This window comes from Lepidochelys kempii, chromosome 4, assembly GCF_965140285.1.
Source record: "Lepidochelys kempii isolate rLepKem1 chromosome 4, rLepKem1.hap1, whole genome shotgun sequence".
NCBI classification, from domain to species: Eukaryota; Metazoa; Chordata; order Testudines; family Cheloniidae; genus Lepidochelys; species Lepidochelys kempii.
In genome coordinates this window covers 64,757,599-64,775,321 of record NC_136383.1, presented here as the reverse complement: position 1 = coordinate 64,775,321, position 17,723 = coordinate 64,757,599, and the positions used below count along the sequence as shown (strand labels likewise).

The window sequence follows — 17,723 nt, the reverse complement described above, 5'->3', positions numbered from 1 at the left end:
GGGCAGATGGAAGTGATAATACATTATACTAAAACCAGACTAGAAAATGTGGATAGGAAAAAGATTGAGGAAGACTAGATGCAAACGAAGAAAAAGAAAAGAGTAGATTCTTTAGAATCAGCAGCAGGTACAAGAAGTGCGAAGGTAGGAATGGGACATAGGCGAAAATTACTTAATAGTAAAATCCCTAGCTAAGAACAAAAAGATAGGAGACTTTAACTCCCTGAGGATTGCAGAGTGTTTCAAAAAAAGTGTTTAAGACACAGTAAGAGCTAGGAAACTACCTTCTGGAGACTTGTTAGTGGAATGCAAAAGCAAAGAACAAGTAAAGAAGCTCCTCAAGATAAAGATACTAGAAAGCTAAAATAAATTGTCAGCTACCCCGATTCCTAAGTGAAAAAAGAGGGGTAGTGTATGATGTGCTACTTGAAGTGCTAGAAGAGAAAATAAAACAAGGAACAGATGAAGAAAAGGTGATACATGATAAGAGGCTAATTAGCAGAAAGGAATATGATAGCCCTCAATAGCTGTGCTAGTCACATTTAAGGGAAGGATACTTCAAGATAAAGTAACTTTAGTACATCAGATATTCTGGACTCAGCCATATATACCCCCTTCATTGAGATGCTACAGGGTCAAGATTTGGTGTCACAGCAAATAATTGCAAGGGTAAATTATGGTACAGCAACTGTGGAGTTGACCATTCATAGAACAAATGTGAGGAAGGGAAAGAACAAAACTTCTGTAGCTGTGGAGAAAAACACAGGTCAACATATGGAGGCTGTGCTGAGGCAAAGGAAGCTAAAGAAATACAAAAAACAAAATAATTAGCATCTCATATGCAGAAGCTGCTTGGAGACATCTAAAAGGAGGAGAGAAAAAAAGTAGATCAATAGGGGAACAGGGATTAGCAAGCAACAAAATACTGGGAAGGAAGTAATGAGTGATATCTGAGTAAAAGGAGATGAGATGCCAGTTATAGAACAAAATTCATTGCATTTATGATTTGTCATAAATTTGTTGTTCTCAGACAGGAGAGAAAACAAAAACAATAAGAATTATAGATATAGCTGCTGAAAAGTACCTATGAGTGAGCAACCTAAGTGAAGAAAGAATTGAAGGTTAAGAGAATGGGGTGGTTATTTTTAGCTAGAAAGCACACAGTTGTATAGCCCATGGGCAGGGATTAAAGAAACGTTATTGATATTGAAAAGAAAGCCTGATATACTATGCATACAAGAGACTTGGCTAACAGAAAAACTAGACTATAAAATCCCATGATATGGTATATTTAGACATGATAGATTAATAGAAAAGAGTGGGAAGAATTCAAACTACCTTGAAGTATTGTTTAAAAAGCTCAATATTGAGTATAATGCTATTGAGATACCAATACAAAAAAATCCTCCTGTCTCTCAAACTGTATAATGTTTATAACCCCTGCAGGAAACTAGATGCTGAAAGAATTGTAGATGTCATATGTCCATAAATTATTTGCAGTGATCTGATCAGTCACAACCGATTTTGGGGAAATAGGACAAATGATAATGGAAAATATTGAGCAATTTTTGAAGATAATATTTTAATAATATTAGATGATGGAATACCTACAAGTCCAATACAGCAGATAGAAGCCTTTCTTGGCTAGACCTGGCAATAGCTTTTAGTAACATAGCAAGCAAATACAGCTGAGAAATTTACAGAGAGGAGGGAATGGGTAGTGAACCCTTCCCGATGTTAATTACTTATCAAGGAAAAAGAAATATTGAAGACAAGAATAATATCCCCCCTTGGAATCTAGAAAAAGTAAACTGGAAACTCTTTAGACACAAAAGTGAGGACTATGTTTGTGAGCAGTGTATAAGTGAGGATATTAAGCAATTTTTTAGTAATGTTACTATAAAGACAGCCTGCCTAACTATTCCAAGGAATCAACCATAATTAAAATACGAAAAGTGTACCATGGTAAGTAAGGAAAAGAACAAGGCAGACAAGAAAGCAAAATCCACACTAAACTGTGAGGACTGCATGACATATAAAAAAACTAAGACAGTTGGACAAAGGTCTATAAAAAGGGCAAAAATAAAAAAAGAAGCTGGAGGAAATACTGTGAGAGAGTAAATAAAGATCTCAGTACATCAGAGGAATACAAGGACTGTCAGAAAATTAATGGACTAAAGAGTAAGAGCAATACAATACCTGGCCTTCTAGTTGAGGGCCATGGAGTAATAAGCTCCAACAAAGGAAAAGTGGAAATTCTGGCAGCCAGGTTTCAAAAAGTCACTAATAATGAGGATCAGAGGATAGAAATTAGGGAAAGGAAAAGAATGTTCCTTAGTAATGATTATGAGATGAGGAGGTAGGAAGAGGATGTAGATCTTATTTTAAATGAAAACTTCAGTATGAGGGAAGTCCAAAAAAGGCATTATAAGGAACAAAAACACCACACCAGAGAAGCACAAAATAAGCTTTGAAATGCCCACATACCTAGGTGATGAAGGCCTGAGGGTAATATTGAAATTATACAACACCTTATGGGAAAAAGGGGAAATATCTAGGGAGGAGAAATATGCAAGTATTTGAGGAAATGAGTTAGGAAATGAGGCAAGATGTGCTCTAGGCCTGAGAAAATATACACTAACTGCCCTTACAATGTGTTTAGGTAAAACTATGGAAAAACTGGTGACAGAAAGATTAGTAGAACGCTTAAAAATAGGCTCATAGATGGATCACAAAGTGGGATCAGAAGAGGTAGGAGTCTGATTATATGTACAATGTGGTCAGACAAGCACAAAAAAGCTTGAGAACCAAAAAATCTTGATAGTATCTTTCATGGGCATAAAAAAAACCGATAATGTGTTATAGAGAGAAAAACTATTATATAAAATTGTCAACCATAGGTATTAAAGGCAGAATGTACAGATGGATAAGGGATTTCCTAAGCAAAAGAACCATACAACGCTACATAGGGAAAGCCTTTTTTCATCATATATTATGTTACAGAAGGAACTCGACAGAGAGTGTCATTAGCCCCACTTTTTTTCAGATCACGATAAATGACCTTTCAAAATAGATGAGTACAGGCGCAGTCACCAACTTTCCTTGGTGCCGGTGGGTGCTCATGCCTCCTGCCCTCAGCCCCGCCCCTGGCCCTACCCTACTCTGCCCCCTCCCTGCCCCTATTGGACCCCTCCCCAAATCCCCGCCCCAGCCTCGCCTCTTCCCTGAGTACGCCACGTGCCTCCTCCCCCCCCACAGCTCAGGGGAGGAGGTGGAGGTGAGCTGGGACAGGGCGGGGAGTTGCTGGTGGGTGCAGAGCACCCACCAATTTTTCCCCGTGGGTGCTTCAGCCCCGGCGCACCCACGGAGTCAGTGCTTATGAATGCAGGAATAAGGAATAAGCATCACATTATTTGCTGATGACTGTGCCATAGGGACCAAATACAGAAACCTTGAAAGTGATTCCATATGGTGGCAATGATGCACTACAGAGGAATATAGAATGAGGAAACAGGAGAGGCTTCAAGTTGTCCATTGACAAAACAATGGAAGTGAGGACCTTCACAACACAGACAATTCAAAAAGAGGTAAAATTTTATATAAAAGACCAGCAAATAAGCATAGTGGAAAAAGTACAAATTCTTAGGTCTGATATTTGATAACAAGCTCACCTGGGGAGATCACACTGAAAATATTGTAAGTGCAAGGGCAGAATCAACGTACTTAAAAGTATATCTGGACCCTCCTGCGGAGTGGACAAGAAAATGGTGCTAATGCTGTACAGAGCACTAATCAGACCTATTGAGTATGGCTTTAGGTCAGCATCAAAAACAACTCTGAAAAAACTAGACTGTATCCAGGCAGAGGGATTGCATATAGCATGTGGTTCCTTCATTACTATGTCTCTCTGTGTGTGATGCCAATAGCAGATGGAGAAATGCCTATCACTCTTAGAATGAAGCTCCTGTACTTAACCTTTTCAGCCAAAGTACTAGGTAATAGTGAAGATAAGACTAAGCTAATATATACTGATTATTGGGAATTAAGTGGAGACTGGGTAGGACAAAAACTCAAAAATTCCTCATGTATGTAGGATAAAGAATCTCATTGACAAAAGCACCTTAAAAGAGGCCAAAATCTATAGCTATGGGAAAATACTCTAACACTGGAAAACCATCGCCATTGAAAGACATGGTACTATATAATAAAATAAACAGCAGGATCATGATAAATATACAAGATATAGCAAATCAATAGATCTGTGATAAGTGGGGACACTAGTGTCAAATAGTGATGGCTCCAGAGAGTAAGGAAGCAGTAGAAGGAAGGAAGCCAGAGAGTAAGGAAGCCATGGCCATCCTGTCTGATTCCTTATAATGCTGCAGGCACTATACAATGGCAAGTCTGACAACATAATGATGTGCTTAAGGAAATATTACTGCTAACTGAATTGGTGCAATTGGATGTGACCGTAGCAATAGCATGGGTCTCAGCACATGTAGGAATAACTGACAACAAATTGGCAGACAATGAGGAAAAAAAAAAAGAAGCTATTGAGCATGAACAAGACCTTCCTGAAACTGTGTGTAGTGCTTGTACTAACAATCAAGCACCAGGATAATCAATTTAGGAAAGCCATATCTGTGGAGAAGTGGGTTTCTATTGCTTGTGTAAGCTGGGTACCCCAGACAGCTATAGGTCTGTGGCAACCCAATTTGGGGTTAGGAAGTTCACCGTAAGGTTTGTGGTTATGGAGGTTTGTGAGGCAATTGGCGCTGTGGGGTTTACCCATGGGTGGTTGGCATAAGAACTATAACAGAAAAAATGGCTGGTTTTGGAAGGGATTTCCAAACTTCGCTGGGGCAATCATTGAACTCATACCCCAATAGTTTGCTCACCACAAGGGGACAGTGAGTATATGAATGGAAGAGGATACTAGTCTACCATTCAGCAAGGCCTTGTGGACCACTGGGGCATATTCATGGACATTAATGTGGAGTGCACTGGAAAGGTTCATGATGTCAGGTTGCTGAGGAGATTAGGGTTGTATACAATGGTGGAAGCAGAGACTTTATTCCCCAGGTATAAAATTGTTCTATATGGTATATTTCTAACAACTGTTTTGGGGAACACTGCATATCCACTCATGACTTGGCTAATGAACCTTTAGTGTTAGGATTTCAATTTGAAATGCAGTAGCTGCAGAATTGTTATGGAATGTGTGTTTGGTAGGCTGAACGCTTATTGGAGATATTGACACATGTCTCTATACCATGTGAAAAGTGCTGTTAGAATATTGTTGTGCTTTACACTCCACAACATTTTTGAGCGTAAGGAGAACATTTCCATCCTGAGTGGGCTAAGGCCGGATCTGGTTTGAGAACTGTTTACAGGCAGCTGGATCCAACCTACATGCACACAGGTCCTAGTGGGCTAAGGAAATGGGGGATGTTATATGTGCACACACCACAGCAAAGCAGGAAGAGAACATCCTTTTCTTTTACCAGCTGTACATGTAAATGATGGAAAATAAATAGATACTTAAGGACCCACATAGCTTTGTAACTCTGTTTCATTTTGAATTGCTATTAATGATGCTCTGTTATCTGTTCTCAGGTGTCAGTGCGCACATTAGGTAAGGCAGTTATTGCAGGGAAACCACAGTGTGCTATTGGCTTGATGTTGGTTAACTGCTGTTGATGGTGGTGGTCGTATTGTTATGCGCTCACTGCTGCTGCTGTTGTCATTATTGACATCTGTATGTAAGGCAATTCATCAATTTACATTCTTATTAGAATCATTAATGAGGTAGGAGTGCTGATGGAAATACTCTTGGCCATTGTTACTTGTGTTTTTTTGCAGGCCGGGAACACATGAAACTCCATTTACGAGTATAGTGGTAACCCCTCTTTAATGCAATGATTTCAGGTTTCTCTTTACACTGGTGAAGGATGCATTAGCACTTACTTTGCCACATTTAGTGGTCTGAAGTACTTTACAAAATAACACATTTCAATGCTTAATTAAAACCCTTTCTTCATAAATGTGCTACCTGTGGAATTGATCCTGGGACTGCAATACACTTTATTTGTGTGCCTGCATTTCTTTTCTTTATTTCTGAGGTGCCCCATCATTAGAGACCATTGCTCATGGGAGTGCTTGAACATTTGCAAAGTGCTTATGAGGGAGGTTGGAGGGGAATAACTTAATCACTATGGTCAGTGGTAATGTGGAAATGTAGCCCTTGCAAGGTGCAATTAATACCTGTTGGGACTCCCTTAATTTGTTAGTTACATCGCTTGAGGTGGGGGAATGGGTTTTGTAACATAGAACTGGTAGACACCTTGTGATTACCATTATATTGTGGGATTGTCTGTTTGGTTTTTTGTCTACATGCTCAACGAACACATTAACAAAGGTATTGGATTAATCTACAGTGTACGCTTCTTTGGGTGGCATCCATGTAGTGTACATACCTGTGTAGCTTCCCTCTCTCCTTCCTCACCTTGCACAGGTATAAATAGCAGTGCAGACGGTGAGGTAAGGCTCAGGTGAGTAAAGACACACCTGAAGGGTGTGAATATGTATTCAAATACATACCATACATGTCTCTTTACTCACTCAAGCAGTGCCCTCCCATCTAAACTGCTGTTTGAGCCCTTCCCTGCCACAGAGACAGGGTCTGGCAGGGGAAGACAGCAGAAAAAGGCTCAGCCATGACAGGCCCAGGGGCACAATTTATTTCTAATTTTCAAAGTGTTCACAAAATCTTGCTTTTGAAGCAGAAATGCAGACCCTGTGCTTGTGGTTCAGTGATTGATTTATAACTGTATTTCTTGAATGATAAGGTGGGTGAGGTAATATCTTATTGGACCAAGATCTGCTAGTGTGAGAGAGAGAGAAGCTTTCAAGCTTACACAGAGCTCTTCTTCAGGTCTGGGAAACTTATGCAGAATGTCACAGCTAAAAGAAGTTGGTCCAATAAAAGATATTGCCTCCCCCATATTGTCTTTCTAATATCCTGGGACCAACAGGGTACAACACTCCATACAACATTTCTCTTGAGCAACATTTCAGCAGATGGAGAATGGCCGGGGGGAGTGGGACGGACTTGGTGTTTGGTAAGGGGATGTGGTGGGACAGTGCCACTGTTTCAATGAGGAATGTCCCAACAAACAGACACACCAAATGAATTTATGAATTTGCACCATAAAAAGTGAATATTTCTTCTGCTCTGGCTGAAATCGTGGAGTATTTTGCCCAGATATTGTTGAGCATCTGGGTATGGTTGGCACAAAACCATGTGTTGACATGTTTACAGTGGCTAGTGAACTCTAAGGGTTTCATGTTAATTGGGCATTGCATTAATGCTTCTATTTAAGCAGGCAACAAAATATTTAAATTGATTTTTTGTTTCAATCAGAAATTAATTTGGATAACTGAAAATCGGAAAGGTAATTTTAGTTATATATATTCTGGAGCTTCCTCACAATATGGGAATAGTTTATAATGTTAGAATATGATGATATTAATCTGAAAATATTTTAAAAATAAAGACTTACAAAGTGTAAGATAATTATTTGCCTTTATCACAGCAATTTATTATTGTTTCGATTAGAACTAATAGTGAGCCTTGAGGAAATGAAAACAGATGTTATCGCCAGTCTTCCATTATTTCCCCAAGGCAAATTTCTCCTCTGAACTGCACTTTATACTACTTATCTGCAGTGCAGGTTCCTATTACATATTCTACACTTGTTCCATGTTCAGAACTCCAGGAGATCTGCTGTGCTGATCACAGAGTCAGTTTTGCCTTGAATGCTGTTAATGTTGTCATGTTTTAAGAAAGAAATTGTTACTGCTAAACTTATAAAATAGAAAGTTAATTTTAATTATTAGTAGGGTGGACTAAATAGGCCATCTGATCTCCTACCACTGCTCATCTAATACTATGATGATATGAGGCACTACCATTGTTGAACCATATTCAATTGAAACATAAGTATAAGATCTTAACATAATTCAGATCTCTGAGAACTTTACTACAGATAAATGGCAAAGTAAAATAAAAGATGGGTTTATGCTTATATATGTGTGTTCTCTCGAGCTTCATTGCATGTTTAATTTTAGGATTCAGCAGAGCAGTGAGTAACTGGAAATGATACTTTGAAGCTCAATAAGATACCCAGTAGTATAAATTATACTATCCCATGTATTAATGCAGAACAAAGCAGTAATTAAAACCAGTAGGCTATTTGCATTTCAACCCATTAGGTGTCATGGAATAGCATTTTATGCTATTCAAAAATCTGCAGGTATACAGAGAGCAAAGGCAGAGATGGTCCATCCATTATCCTAATAGTAATATCTCTTTTGAAGAACTAATTTGATGCTCTCGGTCATTTTAGTTATGAGGGACTCCTCACTATGAGAGATGGCGCCCGAAATGTTACAGGCATAACAGCAGTGATTAGTCCTCTTACAACACCAGAAGTATTGGTGGCCTGAAATGTATTAGAGTTACTGAAGAGAAATGTGTATTGTTCAGCCCTTCACTGGAATCACTTTGTACATAAAGTAATCCAATGTTTTATGTCATCTTGAACATATTGATATCTTTGACATTTGCACATTCACTATATTTTGAATAGGTTTATTACTATTAAAATGATGTTTTGAAGAACGCCTTTAGATAGCATTTGTTGTCTGTTTGAATTGTGAATAGTAAAGAGGACAAAAATAGCAAGCAATACATGAAGATGGGTTGTCCACAACACAACAGTAGTTATGAATGATAATGTATACTGCTGCATGGTTTCCCTCCAAAATTGTCTGTCTGAGTTGCCCACAGCACTCATGCAGTCAGTCAGGGCCACATTTTTAACAGATGCCTAAAAATAGAGAGAGATGTTGAGGCACTTTTGAAAATCCCCCTTGTGTGTCTACCTCCCACTGACTTCAAATTCCTTGGGACTTTAAAATCAATAGGGGTTAGGCACCAGGTGGGATTTTCAAAGGTGCCTAGGCACCTATCGGTCTACATTTAAAAATCTGGTGATCTGTGCCTATACCTGCTCTGCAAATGCAGTGCACTCAGTTCTTTTTCATCTCTACCGCCACCAAAAATGTAATATTTAAAAATCTAAATTCATGTGCCTACAGCAGATAGGCAGTGGTATCAAAAAATGCCCTATTGCTAATGATCCAGTGTTCTAGATTGCTGGGAGGCATGTAGTGTAGGTCCAGATTTGCTGAATAAATTGGGGTTCTCATGAAGCCACGTAACCTCTGCTGAGCAGCCCCTCATCCTCCTCCCAGACTCCAGATAATATCCAGAGACTCATTTCCCTTGTACCATCCAAAGTGGCTGCCTCTGTAGGCTTGAGTTTGGAGAAAACAACCTCTTCTGCCACCAACAATAGGAGCACTATGGGAGGTGAGGGAAGGAAGAGACACCCCTACTAATGGAGCCCAGCCATCTATATAGCCTCTTCCTCTTTCCACTTGCGGGGCTTGGTTTTCTGGAGCAGCAGGCACTCTGATAGAGAGGGGAGAAGAGGTCTGCTGGAGGGATTGTTGCCTTGCTCTCTGGAGCAGGTAAGGGCCCCAGCATAACTGAAAGGCCATCTGGCACACTGATCTGTCCTGCTTCCTTCTGAGAGCAGAAGAGAGGGGAGAGTTGCACACTGGAGAAAAATGGGACTGCACAATAAAAACAAACAAAACACCCAAGATATGCTGGTGGCTACCTGGGCAAGTAATTTATGTGTACTGGGTCAGTGCTCCTATTTATTCCTGTCTTAGTGCATCTCACCACTGATTCTTAACATTTCTCAGCAAAATGTCATTTAAAAACTTATTTTAAAATAACATTTGTAACAATTAGCACTAGCTGTAGAGATTTTTTCATCCGTCAAACACTTTACATAAGTTAACTTCACAGCACTACATGAGGTAGGTAATCAAATAGTTTTTCAGGTTGCTTTGAACTTGAAACTAAAATGCTCAAAGGATGGAAAAACTCACAGAAAATGAATCCCATGATTCCATACAAAGAGTGTCACTCCTCATTCAGGAGACCTTGTTTAAGTGTTTTATTATGCTCTCCAAATTTAATTGTACAGGAAGAATCAGGGACTTAATATTTAAGTTCCCTGTATATTTCTACAAACAATGCATAATGGCAGTTTAAATTATTGTAAATATAAAAGTAAAATGATCTATTTATCTACGCTAACACTAATGTTCCATAGATTTAGCTATTAGTATGGGTGAAATAATGGTAATGCTTTTTTCCTTAACATACACAAATATATGAAATTTTCCACTGCTGCAATGTGGATCGTTAGCTTTTAAAACTGTTCCGATGAATACAAGTGATGAGTTAAGAAATATGGAAATCAGAGTCACTTACTGCTGTCCACATCTACGGCACATGAAAGAAAATATCTTTCAAAACTTAAAGGAAAAAGCTTACACAGATACGTCTTTGATCCTAGGAGGCTTATTTCACGATTCAAATATATTAAAAGAATAACGACTTGCTGTGATTCCTGACAAATGGGAAGAATAATAAAACTTTACATGAATGCAGCATATAATCTTTTCTTCCCAGCATTTTATAAGATTGCCATCAAAAGAGAGTTTTAGTACATAATACAGCTGTTTGAGAATATGAATAAAAAAAGATTAATATTAAAAGTACATATGGATTGTATAATTAGTGGACCAGGGAAATAGCAATTTTCCACTGCTGCAATGTGGATCGTTAGCTTTTAAAACTGTTCCGATGAATACAAGTGATGAGTTAAGAAATATGGAAATCAGAGTCACTTACTGCTGTCCACATCTACGGCATATGAAAGAAAATATCTTTCAAAACTTAAAGGAAAAAGCTTACACAGATACGTCTTTGATCCTAGGAGGCTTATTTCATGATTCAAATATATTAAAAGAATAACGACTTGCTGTGATTCCTGACAAATGGGAAGAATAATAAAACTTTACATGAATGCAGCATATAATCTTTTCTTCCCAGCATTTTATAAGATTGCCATCAAAAGAGAGTTTTAGTACATAATACAGCTGTTTGAGAATATGAATAAAAAAGATTAATATTAAAAGTACATATGGATTGTATAATTAGTGGACCAGGGAAATAGCAATTTAAATAATTCATACTAGGAAATGTTTACATTCATACTAGGAAATGTTCACAGAGATGGAGCAGCCATTGGCACAGAGTTGCCAGTTGGGAGGAGAGTTACTATGTTTGGTCACAAGGAGGTGGTCTAGGGGTGAGTGAATTCCTTCACACACCTAGAACACTTGTATTCAAAAAGAAGTAAAATGTGTACTTTATCTCTGTATGTTACTTTTTTTGGCAAAATTCTAGATTCTCCCATTTATGAGTCAGTTACACTTTCACATAACTTTAAGAATTACTTTGATTCTAAAGTAATTCTAAATTTGTTTCTATCAATCAATAGCAATTTGGCAAAATGAAGGACCGACTTGCTTGTGCTTGACACCTGGAGAAGACAAAGTACCTCTGCACCTGCGTGCAATGGGAACATTCCTGCAGCTAATGGATCTATCTTGTCAGGAGACAATATCTCTTCACATTTCACATATCTTGGATATAGAACCATGAACTAGAGACTAATTCTGCTCCCACTAAAATCAATCGGTAAATTACACTGATTTCACTAGGGGTAGTTTTTAGTAAAGAATGCAACTTTATTTAGTGCAGCTGACCCATTATGTTTCATCAAAAGTCTTAGTCATTTTCAGAGATTCATATTCCTCCCCAGTAAGTGAGTGTTTTTCAGTTATCTTTATGTAGAAATAGGTATTATCTAATTTGCTGGCAGCACATTTTCAGATTACAGTTAAAAACAAATCTAAAAATCAAAACTTTTTTATGGGATTAAAAATCAAATCAGAATGCTGAAATCCTTAAAATATATCTTCACCTTTTTAGGTCAGTTTGCCTATAGGAATTGCTGACGATTAGCTCTTACCTATGTAAATATCACTAATTAAATAACTTCAGGCATCTATTTCATTATTTAAATGGAACATGTATTAAAAACCAGTGACCACAAAACTCTGTTTCTATGGTTACCATTATGAGACTGAGAGCATTCTGTCAATGATAAATTTACTGTGATCATGGCTGGAGTATTGTTTTCTTTTCTTTCTTTCTTTATTTTTTTTTTAAATCTGAATCTGTGACATCTGTTTAAAAAAGTCTATATTCTATAGTGCACCCATACCAGAAGTGTAAGGGAATTGAAGATCATGGTTGACAACAATATGTACGTTGTACAGACTATCCAAACTAGAGTTTTCTAAGCTGCCTCACCATTCTGACTAATCAGCTAAAGCAACGATTGACTCAGCCAACACTGTCCACAGTGGTAGCTACAAATGGTATTCTAAAATGAAAGTTAAGCTACTTTAGGGCCCACTCCCACTCTTCTTAAGGTCAGTGCTAGTTTAAAACCTGGTTGTAAACAGAGCTGGTCAGGAAATGGAATTTCTGTCTCCAGGGAAGTGCTGACCACTCGCCTTCTAAAAACCAGATCCCTTTAAAATGTCTCAGGGTAGGTAGCCAAATCCAAAATACTCAGAATTACTAGTCGCTTCGGAAATTTTTCCCTTGGTTTTATCACTCTCATCTTTATAGAAACCAGACAAAGTAGCCCCCTTTTCCCAATACTCAGCCTGATGAAGACATTGGTCGCCTGCATTTTAAATGGCTGATGCTTATAAACGTCCCTCGGCTCTGCATAATGTAGATGAAAGTTGCTGTAGATGGCCCTAAGGAAAAAAAAATCACTTTTTTTTTAAATTCAAACTGTCAACAACAGTACTGTGTATTTAAAATTCTACAAGCATAAAAAAAGGGGTGTTTATAGTTTCTGGACCTTCTTGACACTGTCTAAATTAAAAGCACTAAAAAGACTGAAAGCAGGCAAGCAATTAGTGCAAACCATGTCATACAGTCACTTGTGGTATTTTGAAATAGTTGCAGTACAAATGTAAATTTCCCTCTCAAGTCTGACCTGAAATCAACAAGTTCTTTATGTGAGGAATGCCTTATGGTGGTGTGTGTTTTCATCATTAAATAATGCAGTATGTTTTTAATATCATTTTTGCCCAGTTGGGAATTCTCTTTGATCCTCATTCTTTTCAAAACTGTTTACTCTGTTGTAAGGGCATTTGAATGAGCAATACCATCTGCTCATGTTAGTTTTTGAATCAGATGTTTTAGCTTTTGTTTCCATCCTCTACATCAGTGGTTCCCAAACTTGTTCCACCGTTTGTGCAGGGAAAGCCCCTGGCGGGCCAGGTCGGTTTGATTACCTGCCGCATCAGCAGGTTCGGCCGATTGCGGCTCCCAGTGGCCGCGGTTCGCTGCTCCAGGCCAGTGGGAGCTGCTGGAAGTGGCGCGGGCTGAGGGACATACTGGCCGCTGCTTCCAGCAGCTCCCATGGGCCTGGAGCAGCGAACCGCAGCCACTGGGAGCCGCAATTGGCCGAACCTGCTGATGCGACAGGTAAACAAACCGGCCTGGCCCGCCAGGGGCTTTCCCTGCACAAGCAGCGGACCGGCTTTGAGAACCACTACCTTAAGTGATGTGACCAACATATTTTTTTCTCTCATTCTCTTCCCAGAAGGAGAGCTGTATGTCCAGTGGACTGTGGTGTTCTGGTAGCTTTTTTTCTCAGCTATTTGGGGTGAAGAGGCACAGGGTTTCTGTACCTGTTGCTGTGCATTTATGTTAGATAAGCAGGTCAAAGAACTGCACTTTGGACTTGGAGCAGAAGGTAGTGAGGTTTGTGATGGCCCTTCGTCCCTATGGAGTTCATTTCAGTTTCAGACTGGCTCCTGAAAAAGCTCTCTCTCCTGCACAGATGACCTTTACTCTTAAAGTTCCACTGTGCCAGACAAGTGCAGTTGGCCACCATGGTCTTACGAGTTTTTTTCCAATCTAGTCAGATATACTACAAAAATAAGCCTTCTTTGATACCTCTGATTCATAGTTCATCTAAATTCAGGAAGCAAAGAGGCATACAAGTATGTTTTAAATAAACAAAGTGAATAGAACATTTTTGAATATCAGAAAGAATTAGGTTTATGTTCAATAGAGACAGAGGCGGATTATGATTTATTGGGGCCCTGGCCACAAAGAACTTTAGGGACCCCCATACTGCCCTCACCATAGGGCCCTGCTCCTCCTCTTCCCTGTGATGCTCTGCCCCCTGGCCAGGCTAGAAGCCAGAGCTGGGCCATGTTAAGAACCACCCAGGGCCAGACTTAGGAAAAATGATGCCCTGGGCAAACTTGTATTTTGGTGCCACTGGCCTCCATGGGCTCAACATCATCTGTGGCCCCTCAGGTCTCCCCACTCCCCCAGAGCCCCTCTGCCTTCCTCCAGTGGGGCTGCTCTCAGGCTCCCCCAGCCCAGCCCCTGCCCCTGCCCTGGGCAGGAGGAAGGTCTGGGGATCCATACAGTGACCTGAGCTCCCAGGGCAGCTCTTACTATGGCCTGGCTCCAGCTTCTGGCCTGGCCAGAGGGTGGGGCCCTGGGGAAAGAGGAGGAGCAGGGGTTGGGGCCAGAGTTCCAGCACTGGTGGCCCCCCACTTCTACCGAGGTTCCAGGACTTCTGCGAGGGCCCCCAAATTGGCCAGGGCCCATGGGCCCCTGCATTAATCCACCACTGAATAGAGATGTGAAATGTCTGTACCAAATCTCAGAATGGTCAGAAGGTAGACATTTTTGCATATTGTTGGACATTCTAAATAGCTCCAGTGTAAGCAAAGTTTGACAAGAAATGTTTTCAGCAAAGTTACGTGCGTGTGCTCAAGTATCCTGCTGAATCAGGGCCCTACAGGAAAACTGAAATTGTGGAAAATTTCAGAAAACATTATCCAGAGTTTTGCATAGCTTCCTTTCATGGTTTGGAAAACTTTTCATGTAATGCTTCATTCAAATAGTAGTCCAGATCCTGAGCTGGTGTAATTCAGAGTAGTTCTGTTGAACATACTGACTGATGCTAACTGAAGATGTGGTCTGGTGTTCGCTGTTTCATAAATTTATTCAGAATACATTGTGTACTTAGAGTCAAACAGTTTCGGTTTTCAGGAGAAGTTTCTAAAGAGCAGAAGCCTTGAGCCATGCGTGAAACTTCATGTGCAATTTTGAGCTCAATTTGCATGCACAGTTCCTGCAAATATGTGACAATCAGATAGCTGTGTGCACAAACACTGAGTAATTAGCATATTTAGTGTAGATTATTGGCCTAACGGGCATGTGTGTATTCTATTTGGACCCAGCAGAGAAGGAGACACACAGAGATTGTTGATAGAAATACATCCCTCTGCTGTGCTGGCTTTATTGTTCTTCTGGTAGCAAAACTGAAACTAACCTAAAAAATGAGGCTTTGCACTGTGGAGGAGGGAGTGCTCAAACATTTAAAGGGACAGGGCTTCACACTGTGTGTGCTAGTATCCAAGCTGCATGTACAACTGTGGAAACTGTCAGCACAAACTAGTTGTACAATTGTGTACGCTTTTGTACATTGCCCTTTGCTCCTCAGGTTTTGAAGTCCTTGTTTAGTAAACTACGTATCTGTATGGTTTAATCACCTCTCAAATGTCATAGATTACTTCAGCTTCAGGTTTTCCTCCCTCCATTATGAGTAATGGCAGGGGGGATATCCATTTTACACTGTGAATTTAAAAAATACAAATAAGTGGTAGACACTGAAATGTTTCCATTAGCCGTTTTCTTCTGTTATATCTGGATCTATCACTTTTTTTAGCAGATATGGAGCCTGATTTATTCAGCTATACTTTGAGTTTAACCAATTTTAGGTACCCACTGTGCTCGTGTCAGATTGAAAGAGCTCAACATCTGAATCATTTTTATTTTTTGTGGTTGTGACCTTCAGTAACAGACATAGTGAGCAAATCTAAAGATAAATGATTCAGTGATGCATAATGTAGAGTCACTGAAGGGTCAGACAAAAAGCCGAATTGCCATGTCTTCGCTGCTGATTCGACTTGAGTTAAGAACACACCTGTTATTTGCAGTGTAGGCATACCTTGAGTTGCCATCTGTCATTCCTGAACCTTATTATATTTTTAATTAAGATGTCATTACATTTCCATCAGTTTTTTTTATGATAGAATAAAAATAAGACTAAAAAGTGAGAAATGTTTCAATACATTATTGAGCATCCTGGCTCTCATTTTAATCTAGGCTTGTTACTTCCAGGATGGTCTGTGATATCTGTGTTCCAAGCCTCTGTACATCTCACCTGAAGCAATTGGTAGAATAAATCTGAGGAATTTATGCTGGCAAAAAGGGATGTAATTTGCACACCCACCCCAGTGTGACAGGTTTCAGTGTGGTAGCCCTAGTGTGAGTAGCTGTTCCTGAGGTGGGAGAACCCCCAAGAGATCGGTTGAGTGGAGAGCTTCCTTTTCAGCATAGTTAAGGCTGCCTGGGAAGATGCCATGATTCGATCTATCTGCAAGGTGTCCTGGTCATACTCCCCCTGGAGCCAGTGCCACCGACTTCTTAGACTATACTGATTAGCTCAGGGCACCTCACTAGAGAAGGTGTTGCACTTGGCACAACCCTCTTGTAGGTAGATTATATCTAAGGGTGTTCTCCATATTCATTCATCCAAACTGGTCCCAGCAGAAAGCTGGCAGAAAATCACTTATTTCTCACCTTGTTCTTCAAATGCACTGTCAAGGTTCCTTTCCCACTCTGAACTCTAGAGGTACAGATGTGGGGACTGCATGAAAACCTCCTAAACTTACTTTTACCAGCTTAGGTTAAAACTTCCCCAAGGTACAAATTAATTTTACCCTTTGCCCTTGGATTTCCACTGCCACCGCCAAACTTTATCTGGGCTCCTGAAAAAATGGAGTTTGGACACGTCTTTCCCCCAAAAATCCTCCCAACCCTTGCACCCCACTTCCTGGGGAAGGTTTGGTAAAAATCCTCACCAATTTGCATAGGTGACCACAGACCCAAACCCTTGGATCTTAGAACAATGAAAAAGCATTCAGTTTCCTTACAAGAAGACTTTTAATAGCAGTAAAAAGAAAAGAATCACCTCTGTAAAATCAGGATGGTAGATACCTTACAGAGTAATTAGATTCAAAACATAGAGAATCCCTCTAGGCAAAACCTTAAGTTACAAAAAAGACACACAGACAGGAATATTCATTCTATTCAGCACAGCTATTTTCTCAGCCATTTAAAGAAATCATAATCTAACACATACCTAGCTAGATTACTTACTAAAAGTTCTAAGACTCCATTCCTGGTCTATCCCCTGCAGAAACCAGCATACAGTCAGACACACAGACCCTTTGTTTCTCTCCCTCCTCCCAGCTTTTGAAAGTATCTTGTCTCCTTATTGGTCATTTTGGTCAGGTGCCAGCGAGGTTACCTTTAGCTTCTTAACCCTTTACAGGTGAGAGGATTTTTCCTCTGGCCAGGAGGGATTTTAAAGGGCTTTACCCTTCCCTTTATATTTATGACATGCAATGATTGGAGATCAGACATACATGAGGATCTAGCCTGTTGTGGTGTTTGGAAGGATACATCAGAACTGAGGGAGGAGAGATTGAATACATAATGGAGGAAGTCAATATCATCATGAAACTCTGAGGCACATACTGGTGGTGTTCCA

General features: G+C 39.8%; 1 long non-coding RNA gene across 3 annotated transcripts in view; it reads right to left on the bottom strand.

Annotated features, from left to right (window-relative positions):
* The window catches only part of LOC140910493 (uncharacterized), a 66,434-nt gene that overhangs the window by 6,815 nt on the left and 41,896 nt on the right, over positions 1 to 17,723 (bottom strand). For 2 of the 3 annotated variants that reach the window (XR_012158608.2, XR_012158606.1), the window contains one exon: positions 11,930 to 12,825. The exons of the other annotated variant lie outside the window; for it this stretch is intronic. This is a non-coding gene — a long non-coding RNA (uncharacterized LOC140910493). Of the gene's footprint in view, positions 1 to 11,929; positions 12,826 to 17,723 lie in introns of those variants that run through there. 3 annotated transcript variants of the gene reach the window in all.